The sequence below is a fragment of the Schistocerca piceifrons genome, chromosome 1 (genome assembly GCF_021461385.2).
Source record: "Schistocerca piceifrons isolate TAMUIC-IGC-003096 chromosome 1, iqSchPice1.1, whole genome shotgun sequence".
Taxonomy (NCBI): Eukaryota; Metazoa; Arthropoda; class Insecta; order Orthoptera; family Acrididae; genus Schistocerca; species Schistocerca piceifrons.
This window is the reverse complement of record NC_060138.1, coordinates 164292646-164305061: the sequence shown is the minus strand read 5'-3', so window position 1 is coordinate 164305061 and position 12416 is coordinate 164292646. Positions and strand designations below refer to the sequence as shown.

Sequence of the window (12416 nt, the reverse complement as noted above, 5' to 3'; positions counted from 1 at the left end):
TTCAGTCCAGACAGCTTCTTAATTAATTTATTAATTTCATTGTGGGTTCATATCACCCAGCTGTTGAAAACCCTAATCTGCTGGAGGTGGTTACATAACTGTTATTCTTATGCAGGCATTATCTAATAGGTGAACGAGGTAAAGTGCACTGCCCTTGTCACCACTGTGTCTTCTGTTAATTATGTGTGGTAAGGCGTGTAGACTGAACAGCAGTGCTTAATAATAGGTTAATACTAATATTATAGAAGCTGAGTAATATACGTTCCTTTCATAGCTTTATTGGTCCATCCAGGGATTTCAATTATTGCTTTGCATTGCATTTGCTTATATGGATAGTGAGCATTACATATGACTCTGATTATACACCCCAGAGTTCATTCCATATGCAATATCATACTGATACCAGGTCTGTGTAAAACAGAGTAGTCTGCAGTCTCTGAGAGGTCAGATGTTTTCTCGTCAGTACACCTGATACTATTGTTAGATCTGACAATGTGTCTAAGTTGAGGATGCGAGGAAGTTCACAATTCATTGCCATATCTTTTCATATATTGACTAAGATGTTTAAAAAATATATCAATTAATAGCTATATTACAACAATGTAGGAAAAGATAGATTGCTACTCCCATCTGCACAGTTAAGAAAAGATGGTGATGGAGAGGAGGATTGAGATGTCTCGGGTAGTGAAGCAGCCATTGAAATCAAGCATATTATGTTCCAGTCGACAGCTGGTTGGTAGTCATACCAATATAAAAAGCTATGCAATGATAGTGGCAGAGCTGGTAAATGATATGGCTGTTTTCACAAGCAGCCCGGCCTCTGATAGGCCTGTCACAGGTTTATCCTACACCATCAGGGGCTAGACCACATGTGAAAGCAGTCGTATCATATACCAGCTCTGCTGCTACCATTGTACAGCTTTTTGTATTGGGTTGACCTCCAACTAGCTGTCTACTAGGATGAACGGCTACTGCCAAACTATTGCCGAGAGTAAAGTAGACCACCATGTGGCACAATGTGCAGCTGAACATAACCTGCTTGATTTCAATGGCTGCTTCACTACTTGAGCCATCTCCACCAGCTTTTCTGAAGTGTGTAGATGGGAGTTATCCTTACAACACATTCTCCACTCCCACAATTATCCTGTCGTCACACTATGGTAATAAGGTAACATATTGTTCTCACACCCTCTATCCAACAGTTTCCACCCCTTATGTCCTATAATCTCCTCACTATTCTAGTCTCCCACCCTGTTGACTTGCAGCTTTCTGCCAATGCATCCACCCATCTTTCCCCACTCTTCCATTGTTTGAACCATATTATGTATATTTCATGAACAAGAAATGGATGGGATGAGGAGATCAATGGAAGGTCCTCCCTCTGTGGTTTTTTTTTTTTTTTTTTTTTTTTTTTAAATAGTGCTTTTAGCAAACAAGTGAGCAGTTATGTCACAGTATGGTGATGTTAGACTTAATCAAAACGGTTAATTTTCAGTTTTAATAACATAAATGTAAGGCCATTTTTTTTTATTATATGGTGGAACAGTAGTGTAAAAAAAAATTTAGTTTATGAATAAAGATTAACTCCAGTGCCATTTAATACCCAGTTCTCATCGCAGCTGCCTGTCTACCACTCCAGTTGTTGATACTTACTGAGAATATAATAAACTAACAGTAGGATCATTTGAACACCAACATCTTTACTCTATGACAACTCTAGCGAAGGGATTGTACAGGGAAAAAACAACATATCCTACGCTGTGAATAAAGCTTTAATTTCGCAAGAAGCAAACTTGAACATGTGTGCAGTAGGGAAAGTGGACTTCAGTCTCTGACAGTTGGGAACTAGCAATTCCTCTTTAAGTTTTTTGCTGTCTCGGCAGCCAGAGACAGTGATTTTGTGTGTGTGTGTGTGTGTGTGTGTGTGTGTGTGTGTGTTTGTGTGTGTGTAATTCAGGAGGAGGCCATTTGGCCAAAAGCTTACGGGATCTTCCATTGTTCGATTTTACCAAGAAGTGTCTTCCAATGGCCTGTCACCTAACTACCTTTTTAAAAATTTTTGTATATCAAAAATAACCTCACTGTCTTCATTATCAGACTGGTCATCCACAAAGCACAGTCGCTGAACTTTTTTTTTTTTTTATCTTAGTCTGTCATTAAAGTTTGAACCTACTGCCTGTCGTAACTTTTATCACTTCCGGAAGGGGTTCCTGAGTTCTGGATCAGCTGATTCCAATAAAAGTCTGTCAGCTTCGAGCCACAAGTGTTTCGTGTCTGGTCACTGCCAACATAATCTAACAATGTAGCCATTACAAAGTTATAGTAATGGCACTCTGTGCCAATGTAGTAATCACATGTGTACAACTGAAACTGCTTGAGGGAGGTACAGCATGTTCCATTCTGCCACTCGCCCCACAGCTGTCAATGTAGTGGGCTTTGGTAGGCACAGCTTGCTCCTCACATCCCCATGAAAATTTGTTCAGGTTGCCATGAACAAATTATGGTTGCAAAACCCAGTTCCCTTTGACTGTAAGTTGACTGTCTTTTTTATGCCATGTTATATACAGGGTGTTCCATTTATCTTGACCACTCTAAATAACTGTTTGTCCTGATGCAAATTACAAAATGTTTCAAGCAAATGTCCTTTAGCCATCAGCGGGACATCAGTCAGCAGGATTGCCTTCATTGTAGCTTTGTTTTTTACAAAGATATGAACAGCAGTATGACTTTTTTAAAATCGCACACTGTATTTTTTAGTTGGTAATTCATTTCCTCTCCTGAAGACCTATTCAAAAAGTATCACATTGTACCGTTCACTGAAACACAACATTATTAATTACGTAACACAACAATGACTTTGAGCCCAGGATCACAAACTCATCCACGTGCTGGAGTTGTCAGGAAACAAATGAAAACAGAGTAAAAACATAACACAAAATTGACTTTGACTCTCTTGTACCATTGCCCAGGAGTAGAACGCTCAAAGTGGTGACCCTGGACACCGATGCACTGGTGCACTTGTTGAATGAAAGAATTATTTACTGCTTCCAGTGTTGCCTGCTGAAGAGAATTACAAGCAAGCACAATGTGTTCCTGCATGTCCTCTGGAGCTGCTGGACTATCGCTATAGACAACGTCTTTAATGCATCTCCAAAGAAAAAAGGCCAGAGGATTTAAATCAGAAGACCTAGCAGGCCAAGTAACTGTTTCACTTTGACCAATCCACCTGGCAGGATACCTTAGATGTCGCGAGGCATTATGTGCTGGACATCCATCATGTTGATACCACATAAGCATTCTGGTTCTTATCAGCACTTCAGAAGAGGAGGAATTCGTGTGAGGAAGTTGGCATACACTATGACATTTAGACTACCTTTGTTGAAATAAGGGCCAATAATTGTAGTACCAAGCAACCCACACCAGACGTTAACTCTCCATTGACGCGAGTGTTCCACCTGTCTGAGCCATTGTGTGTTGTCGCTGGACCAATAATGCATGTTCCTTGTATTTACCTGTCCTGTGTGTGAGGAGGAACATTCATCGGTAAATAGAACACTGGAGAAGTAGTTCGGGTTTGTGAGAATTTGCTGCTGTACCCACTGACAGAACGGTACACGATTCTGGAAATCATTCCCATGCAATTCTTGATGTAGGTGTACATGGTGAGGATGGAACCGGTGATGTGTAGGAATACTATATACAGTGGTTTTAGGAATGCCAATCTCGTGTTCAAACTGTCGTGTGCTCACATGTGGATTCATAGCAATGGAAGTGAGAACAGTAACTTCGGCAGCTTCATCTGTGTGAGTGTTAAGACGATTGCGTTGTCATGGGTTGAAACTTCCTGTTTTCTGAAGCATCACAACGAGACGAGAAAACATCCATTGGGAAGGTGGGTTCTTGTCAGGATATTGCTCTCTGTGGAGTTCTGCTGCCTGTGTAGCATTTCACCTACCTTCAACAACAATAAAAGAAACGCTATGTCGAAGCAGTTTGTAGGAAGGACAGCCTTTACTGTATGCCTTCTCTACACAACAGTATTTAAAAGGACTAAGCTACTGTACTAAATGTACCCACACATAAGAAAACAGTTTTGCAATTACTTTTCTGCTGACTTGCATTCCCCACAGATGAGTAGCATTTCTGCCTTCTCTTCATTGGTGCACATTAGATTCGCACAACTCTTCAGCTGACTTATGTCAACATCAGCATGTGCATGTGTTCCATTACCCTGAGTACCTGCATTAAGTGCTGGGAGCGTCAACATCAATGTTGTGTTATGTAATTAATAACGTTGTGTTTCAGTGAATGGTACACTGTGATACATTTTTAATAGCTCTTTAGGAGAGGAAATGAATTACCGAATAAAAAATAAAGGGTGCCATTTAAAAAAGTCATACCGTTGTTGATATCTTTGTAGAAAACAAAGCTACAACGAAGGCAATCATGCTGATTGATGTCCCCCTGACGGCTAAAAAACATTTGCTTGATACATTTTGTAATTTGCATCTGGACAAACAGTTATTTTGGGTGGTCAAGACTAATGGGACATCCTTTATATCTCCTATTATGTGTATTACTAACACCAGTGGTTTCTTTATTTCAGCAATCTCTTGCATTACCAAGATGATATTATTTTAGCTTCTTTGGGAAGCTTTTTCATTGCTAGATTTTCATAGGCTCTTCCCCCTTTTCTCATGTTTTACATTTTAGTTCTGAAGGAAACTTATTAAAATTTTTCACATTTTCATTGTGATACAGTAAATGAGATGCATGATTCGCCTTATGTTAAGACTGAATCATCGCTTTCTATCCATCACAGTTCAGGTCTGAACAAAGTAGCTTATTCAGTGTATTATTGTGAAATAAATAAATAAATAAAAAAATAAACAGATCTGTGTTTCATAAATTGAAATCTTGATGAGACCTAAATCATTCATAGACCACGATGTATTCGGACTTCACAGTGGAAGAGAAGAGAATTATGGAGACTGCTGTGTTAGGAGATAGAGGCAGGACAAATCTCTCTGTGAATACTGTTAATTCTCTTCCTCTCTTGCATCTTGGGTGGCTGCCAGACCTTTGGGTGTTATCCTTTCTGATGAAACCTTCACCCCCTTTCATTAAATCTGCATTTGTTAGGACTTTTGACTGAAATTTGATTCTTTTCAGAACAACAGTTGTATTGATCAGTAAACACTTCCGGGCTAAGTTGCCATGGTCGATCTGTAGAACTTCTTCTTCCTGACATTTCGTTCTCAACTACGGAGAACATCTTGCGAGGTGAGTCGACGACTGGCTGCTAGGAGCTGGGGCCGCCGCTTATATGGAGATCGTAGAGGGCGCCACCACCCTCTACGATCTCCATATAAGTGGCGGCCCCAGTTCCTAGCAGCCAGTCGTCGACTCACCTCGGAAGATGTTCTCCGTAGTTGAGAACGAAACGTCAGGGAGAAGTAGTTCTACAGATCGACCACGGCAACTTAGCCCGGAAGTGTTTACTGATGAAGACGCCGACCGTGAAAGCCTACATGGGATGAACAGTTGTATTGGCTAGAAACATTAAATTCTGGGTTGGCAATTCTATGTAAGGTTGGAAGGAAAGTTACTCCCTCTTTTTTTTTACAAATGTGTTTATGTAATTCTACAGGGTGATTCAGGAGAAATGTCTCTCAATTTGTGGGGTAATTCTACATGTGACAATAAACAAAAAAAGTCCTATGAACATATGTCCGATTTTCGATCATTACGGTAGTGGAGTGGTTTGAAGACTACATACATCCATGAATGATTATTAAGATAAGTGTGAATATTACTTACTGAAATACTGTGTAGATGCTGTGGTTGACAGAATACTAATGGGACAAATGATTGATCCCTAGTACAAGAGGTGTTCAAAAAGTCCCCCACCCGTCTCAGTGCACTTATAATGTGTTGGAGGATGTGTTGTGTTACATAGCCATCATCATTTTCGAGGGCTTCAATGCAGGCAGCAGCATCGGTGATGTAAGCATACCCCTTTAACCACCACCATAAACAGAAGTCTGATAGGATGTGGTCGGGTGATCAGGTAGGCCAGTTAATGGGCACGCCACAGCCACTCCAGCATTGAGGAAATGTTATTCAGATGGTGCTGGGGTACTTGTGTGGCACAGTGAATCAGTGTTCCATCAAGTTGCAGGTACATTTGCCACTTTTGCTCTCATGTCACATCATCCAAAAGTACAGGTAGGTTTTCTATCAGGAAATGTGCATGTGCTGCAGCAGTCTTGCGATTTGGCAGGAACATGGGCCCAGTCAACAGGTCATCAATTACACCACACTAAACATTCACCAAGAACCTATCTTGGAATCTTGTTTCCCTAATAGTGTCATGTGAGTTCTCCATCACCCTTGTATGAGAATTGTTGTCATTCATAATACCATTGCATGTAAATGTGGCCTTATCTGCAAATAAAGTGTATTGCATGATGTGTCTGTGTACATTCAACCATTCACAAAATTGTTGTCTGCTTACTGAGTTACCTGGATGCAGATGTTGCACGGACTTCACATGGAATGGGTACAAGCCCTCGGAATGTAATGTATGCTACACATGCATTTATAGAATATTGAGCTGATGGCTGATGTGCCATATACTGTTTGTGAGACTTTGTTGTACCATTGCAATAATGTCATCCATTTCCTCAGATGACTGGACAGTCCCAGTTTCTGATGTTACATGTACACTGATTAGTGTTCTGTCACAGCCTCAGGGGCACTGCCATTACAGTACCCATTCACAAACAACACATTTGCATATTCTGCGTAGACGAATGAGTGCTGCATAGTGGAACGAGTGGGGCATGTTTGTATTCACAGATACAATGGGCTTTCTCAATTAAACAACACTCAAGCATGTCATGCGCACAGCCTCATGACTGCACACTGATCTAACCCACGATTGCATACTGGGTACATTTGTAGCTGTTGCGTCGGTGCAACATAACAGTGCTGCCATATGTTGGAGAACCCCCACACCTCTTGTAGAATGGATCAGCCCCATCTGTTCCACCACTATTCCGTCCATCACAGCGACTACACAGCATTTTGGTAAGTAATATTCACGTGTGTCTTCATATCCATTCATGGACATGTGTATTTTTCAACCCACTCCATAATGATTGAAAATTGGACATGCTTTCATAGGACTATTTTGGTTTTCTTTCAAATATAGAATCACCACACAAATTACATGACAGCTCACTCTCATTTGCAATATTCCCCTCCTTGGTTGTAGCCAAAGAAGATTCTTCTGTCTCATATGTAGTATGTTCCTGGTGCCAAAGAAAGAGGCTGTGGAGACAGTTGGTTATATTCTCTGATGTTTTATTGTTTATTTGTTACTGTGTATTCTCCATTTTTGCATAATCATTTTAACATCGTCAAAGATAGTAGAGATTATGAATGAATTAATGCTGGTAACTTGTTTAATTTGAGCAGTGTGTGTGTGTGTGTGTGTGTGAGAGAGAGAGAGAGAGAGAGAGAGAGAGAGAGAGAGAGAGAGAGAGGGGGGGGGGGGGGGGGGGGGGGAATGGAAGGTGCAGCACAATGTGGCAGCTATGTGAAAACATTTTACAGCCTTTGATGTTCTAGAAATGTAGAATTCGAGATATAGTTCATACAAATCTGTCAATCTGTCCTCTGGTAGTGCTTTAATTTTAATATTTCTTGTGTTTGCTGTTTTATATTCATGTTAATACTGGTGTCTGTATTTCAGATTGAATATTTATAAGCAGTTAATATTCTGAGCAAGCTGAGTTGGGGTGTGATGCGTGTATAGCAGTGCTCTTAGGGTTGGAATGAGAGATAAGAATAGTATAAGGAAAAATTTCTCTCTTGAAGATTCTCATAGTAAAAGATGTCTTCATCTCCTCCTCCTCCTCCTCCTCCTCCTCCTCCTCTTCCATCATCATTTCCTTCTTCTTCTTCTTCTTCTTAAAGATATGACCCAGAAGCTATTGTGAAAGTTAAAATGAGTACGGGGTGTACATAAAGTCTGGGAACACTTTCAATTGTTTATTGCACAAGAACCAAACATCGTACAAACATCATACATATGTAATTTTGAAGAGAAACTCTGAAATTGTTTTTCATGTATACCGCCACAGCGTAGTTTGGTAATTTGCCGATTGTCAGTGCTACTCACAAACATCTCAGGTGTGCTACAGGAGGTAACAGCATGTTTCATGGAATGGCCTTCCCGATCACCAGATCTCACTCCGTGAGACTTTTTTCTGTGGGAACACATTAAAGATCTGGTGTATGTACTGCCTCTACCACGTGATGTAGCAGAGGTCCAGGGAGAGAACATGGGAAGTGACTGCCACTGTCGATGATGCAATTCTGGGATGGGTATGGCAAGAATTCGATTACAGTATTGATGTCTGCTGGGTCACTCATGTTTCGCATATCGAATGTTGGTAAAAAAAACTTTGAGGTTCTCTTCAAAATGCAATATGTATGACATCTGTAGTGTTTAGTTCTTGTGCAATAAATAATTGAAAGTGTTCCCAGACTTCATGTACACCCTGTATTTATGAATCATAACTGCATTTGTATGGTTGGCGAACTGATGAACCCACCACCAGCAAACTGGGCATAGTTAACGTACTGGATTTAACATATTTCTTCATCTACATCTATAGGACTACTCTGCAGTTCATAATTAAGTGCCTGGCAGGGAATTCATTGAACCACCTTCAAGCTATATGTCCACCGTTCCACTCTTGAACAACACACATGGAAAACAAAACACTTAAATCTTTCCTTCGAGCTCTGATTTCTCTTATTTTTTATGATAGTGATCATTTATCCTTATGTGTGTGTATGGCACCAAAATGTTTTTGCATTTAAAGGAGAAAGAAGGTGATCGAAATTTTATGAGAAGATTCTGCTGCAATGAAAAATACCTTTGTTTTAGTGATTACCACCAGCAGTCATATTGTATCTGTGGCATTCTCTCTTCTATTGCATAATAATACAAAACGAGCTGCCCTTCTTGGAACTGTTTCTGTGCCCTTCTTCAATTGTATCTGATGTGGTTCCCCTACTGTGCAGCAAAGTTAAGAATAGTGAAAGACAGCCCAGTTAAAGGAATACCAGGGCCATAACTGGAGGTCTTCTTTGATACATGTTTGATGTGCAGCAGTTTTCTACAAAGGGGATGTTATGTAATGGTGGTCATGTAAGATGTAACACCTCTTTTATTTCATGAACTGTTCCAGATATCAAAACGAGGTTTTCTGCAATTGATAGTATGCTGAGGAGCACATAATGTTTTGTGTGGATAATGCTCTGAACTCTAGTATGTTTTTTATTGAACCATATACTTTTCATAACTGCATTCAGTAGCTCCTATAAAGACAATTACAGGTACATAGCGCTTGTTAATATTGACATTGAAAATTTCACAAGAGTGTCAGAGGTATATACTAAAACTGAAAGGCAACGCAAGCAGACTTGGTTGTTGCAGTGTAAACACCACGAAGCAGAGTTCTCGTGCCAGGCTTTGTCATTATATGAAGCAAGACAGGCCTACTCCATTCAGATAAAATGTCATTTCCTATACAACGACATATGATTCTTGTATATGGAACTACAGTGGTTGCTAGCTCCTGGTGGATCAGATGGGGCTTGGGAAAATTATTCCTAGTGTGTCGTTGTTTCCAGGGTTTTGTGGAATCTTAAATTTGGAGTAAACAGAAAATACTTGTTACTTTTTGCCTGGAGATTCCTGAATTATTCTCAAAAGTAAAATCCCTTGTGTCAGACAGCTTTGTAAAAGTACTACTCGAAATTGTAGTTGTACAGAATACCCTGTAAATGAGCTGAAAATTTTATTCAGAATGACTTGCAACATGTCACCTGCAAAAATAAATACGTTTGTTAATGTGCTCAAATTGTTTACTATTGACTGCCAGGCACATTTGCAATTACCATTTGAGAGGTACATGAACAGATCAAAATACATTGCATGACATGCCATTGCGTGTTGTGATTCAGTGACACATATTGTCTGGCATAGTTGAGACTTCATGACAGATTGCATCTCTCAGAGCTCCCAATAGAAATCAAGAGAAGTCAAATCATGGGATCTGGCCAGCTATTGTACTGCAGCATTCCATCCTGTATAATGGTCAGGAAATTTTAGCTTTCAGTATTTGTGTTGCTACTTGGGAAGAGAGAGCTGGGCTGCTATCATGTTAGAACCATATGCATTGTTGCATATCCAGTGGTAACTCTTCTAGAACAACAGGTAGAATGTTTGTAAGCAATTGTGCATATGTATTTCCGTTTAACACCTGTGGAATGAAAGAAGGTCCTACAATGGAATTTTCTATGACCCCACACCATACATTTATGCTTCATGGTAGTTAGTGGTGTACCTGATGAAGTCAGGGTGGATTTTCAAATGCCAAGTAGTGCAGGTCCCATAAATTTACATTGCAGTGTTTTCTAAACATTGCTTCATCAGTAAAGAGCACTCATTGGATAAGCATAGTGTTGGCTCTCAGGCACTGCAGGGGAAACCAACAACTTCTATATGACATTCAAAATCACATTCTCTGAGTGAGCACTGATGTGACATACGATACAGTTGGAATTCATGTCAGTGCAAGATGCGAATGACATTCACCTGGCTGATTGTACATTCCTTGGCAATACATCTCTTGCCACTATGGGGACTGATAAGCATCGTAGCCAGAAACTTCTTCATGTGATCTGCCAATTGCAGTGTTTGTCATTGCCGTATGATGTTGAAACTGCCTGTCTGCAGTAATAACCCAATAATAATTAGTGGAACTGCTGGTACAATGGACAGCGACAGTCAAGATAGACATCATTATTCTGCAGTACCATTTTGACAGCATTTCTGTGACATTGACCTTATAAAAACAGCATGCCAATTTCTCCTCATTGGTGTACACGTCTGCATGCAGAGAATATTGAAGCAAAATGATCTGTTGATATGACACACTTCCTGCTAGTTTTGCGGCAACAGTCTAAGGGCTCGATATGATGGCGTAGCTTGGCATGAGCATGTTTACAATGGAATAGCCTATTCCAGCTGACTTGCCTCTCAATTTGAGAATATTTCATGGATTGTTTTACAGATAGTTTCAACCTCAAAATTACCAAATATTATATCACTGGAAATTTAGTGAATTTATTGTTAGGAAATTGTAACACCAAAAGGAATGGAAAGATCAGTATTGGGCCACACAAAGAAAGATGGAAAGAAAGCAGCTGATATCAGACAGACAACAAAGGTCATTGACGTAATGGAAAGAGTGAACTCTTTGGAAAGGCAGCAAGCTGGTCACCTTGAGCCCAATTTACCAAAAAAGACAAAGGGGAAGATCACCAGACAGATGAGACAGAGACTTGAAAAAGACACACAGATTGAATTTGCAATGGGAAGCTCAAGATCGACAGAAATGAACAAACTTGTAGGGATCCTATGTTGCACACAGACTCAGAGAGGCCATATCACCAAGTGATCGAATTGAAACTGAAACTCTCATTCTGGATTATTATCATCTTCATCGTCATCATCACCACTGTACTCATCTTTTCAAGAAATTCAGCTTCCGTAAAAAAAAGTGTTTCTTTCTGTTTAAAAAACTGTGCTTGATTCAGTATTTCAATCAATACAAGAGTTAAGACTCTTTATCTTGTAACAAATGTAAGTGGCCTTGTCATTTGCCAGAAACCTAACTTCGATATCTGGAACTGTTCACAAAGCAAAAGGGATGTTACATATTAAGTGCCTCTGTAATTCCAAACTGTATACCAAACCAGACTTCCAATTTGGCTATAAACAGTGCTTGATTCTTGCATCTTTTGTCTCAAACTGAGACCGCCTGCATCCCCCCTCCCATCTTCCTGTCGAGGCTTCCTCAAGTTCCAGACACTTGTCTAAGTTGTAGAGTATATGCCAGAAACTGCCGTGTGATCATTTGGTTAAATCCTGAATGAATAGCAGTGAAATGCATGCTGGAATGTTTTATCAGTAACAGTGGATATGCAGAACTGAGTATAAACTGAGATCTTACTGTATTGAATGGATTTTCAATTATAAAATAGTGGGCAAGATGACTACAACGATTATGATGTGGTACAAACAAATTTGAGTTTGTACTGAAACTGTCATTTACAGTTTCATTCTTTTTGGTGATAGTTGTTCATGCTGTGCTATCAGAGGAGAGCCTTCGCAACGTTAATAGTCATGACTGATTGATGGAAACTAGTGTGTTTCCTAGTGAGGTGGCGCAGTGTAAACCACTGGGATCTCATTTGGAAGAGCTGAGGTTGAATTTAGTCTGACCATACAGATATAAATTGTGCATGGTTTCTCTAAATAATTTAAGGCA

The 12416-nt window shown here is 39.9% G+C and overlaps 1 protein-coding gene across 1 annotated transcript in view; it reads left to right on the top strand.

Moving 5' to 3' along the window:
• The window catches only part of LOC124787715 (kinase suppressor of Ras 2), a 173936-nt gene that overhangs the window by 100418 nt on the left and 61102 nt on the right, over window positions 1-12416 (top strand). The window lies entirely within an intron of this gene.